Consider the following 1,955-nt stretch of genomic DNA (forward strand, 5'->3'; position numbering starts at 1 on the left):
ATCCTTAAAATCCTAATGAACTTTGAAATTTAACATAGTTTTTATTGAAATAATTTCACTAGTTATATATTTATTATTCAATTCTTTGGAAATTGTATCTTTCAATTAAGGTTTTGTGTAAATTAGTTACAAATTTCATGTATATTTTGGATTTTGTGTCTCAAAATTACCAATTCCAAAAATCTGTACCAATCTGTACTTTTTCGTAAAATTCTGTAATCTGTACCGTACAGAATCTGTACCAAAAACTATCAAAAAATCTGTACCTTTCCAGATAAATCTGTACTTGTGGCAACACTGATCATGGTTGCTAAGTATCCTTTGATTACTTCGTGTTACCGCAACTGGGCTTCAACAGTTAGACAAGGTTTGCACGTCAAACGTAAACAGCAATAATACCTAGTAGTTCACGGAACAAGTTGCAGAATGATGATTTTTACAGCACAAGTCGTAAATTTATCTTACAAGGCTTGCCGAGTCACAATGCATTCACCCAGGCTATCGACATCGATGGAGACACCATCTTCTATGATGACAGATGGCTCGATTGGCTGCAAATTGCTGCAATTGATATAGGGCATGTCAATAGGCTGCATTCACCATTATTTTACACTGAGGCAAAAATCTCGCATGATTTTCATAAGATCACACTAATGAACGCGTTTTTTATTATTTTTTTGTTGGTTCATAAGACACTTGTGTATTTCATTCGACGAGATTGAGATTCATAAGACAAGTGTAATTTTTTCATAACAATCAATTGTCAATGTCATAAGAACGCTTATGAACCCCATTGCTCATCATTGTGAAGAACCACGTGAGGCAAACTTTCTCATTTCACTATCAGAAATTCAATATGGCTTCCGAAATGGACGTGTTTGCTGATTTGTCGTTGGCTGACTCCGTTTCTAATGCATCAAAAGGTAAATATTTTCTATTTATCATCAATTCCGCTGTAACTAACACTTTCTTTCGAACAGATTAAGGAATTGGATCCAAACAATAAGATTTGGGAATGAAAATTCAAAACAATTAGTATGACGCGTAAGAAATCACAAACCCCCCTCATCCATTAATCCGCCTCTAACGTAAACCTGCAACAATTCAGGCGTTCTTCACAACTTTTCTCAATAATGTTTCGCTGCTATGATATACTTCTTTGCGTTCAAAATAGGTTAGCCAACTAGAGAAAATCGAATTTTCATCCATTTCGTCGTATCGCAAATCGATTCTAATGCTTACAGTAAAGTGCTTTGATCGAATTGCGGCGTGACAAAATGGATGAAAATTTGATTTTCCCAAGTTGGTTAACCTGTTTTTCAACGCGGATTAGTATTATTCATTCATTGAAATTTATAATCTAAAGCTCAAATTACACAAGACAGTCTTATGGAACCAAGAATGGTTCAGAACGTAATTCATAAGACTATCTATGGATTTTGTTATCAAGTCAATGCTGGTTCATAAGATCATCTTACGAAATTCCTTCGAAGTGTATTATGGAAACAACATCTGCCGAAAACCATACGATGGTCTTATGAATTTCAAAGATTTTTCTTGTGTCGTAATTCCATAAGCAAATCTTATGACAGTCTTACGTTTGCTTTCCTCAGTGATACAATTTCTGAAAAATTGTTGTGTTATGATTCATTAAGCAACCCAAGACAGTTGCGTAATGAGAAAGCTTTGCGTAACCCAAGTAACCAATGAGCACTTAGACTAGCATTCATATAGCATTATATGCGCCTACAAAACAAGGCATGAAATGCTCATAGAGCGTAAAGCTGCCATAAGTGCTTCATCAAAGCATGTTTTGGCGAAATAACGGGCTGCTTTAATGCAGCATTTTCAGGAACGTTGCAAAATAGTGTAACGCCTCCGTGAAAATCAAAACAAAACAAAAATATTTCTCACTATCTTTCTCCTCATTGTAGCTGTCTAGGACAGAGGTTTTC

This window comes from Aedes aegypti, chromosome 1 (assembly GCF_002204515.2).
Source record: "Aedes aegypti strain LVP_AGWG chromosome 1, AaegL5.0 Primary Assembly, whole genome shotgun sequence".
NCBI classification, from domain to species: domain Eukaryota; kingdom Metazoa; phylum Arthropoda; class Insecta; order Diptera; family Culicidae; genus Aedes; species Aedes aegypti.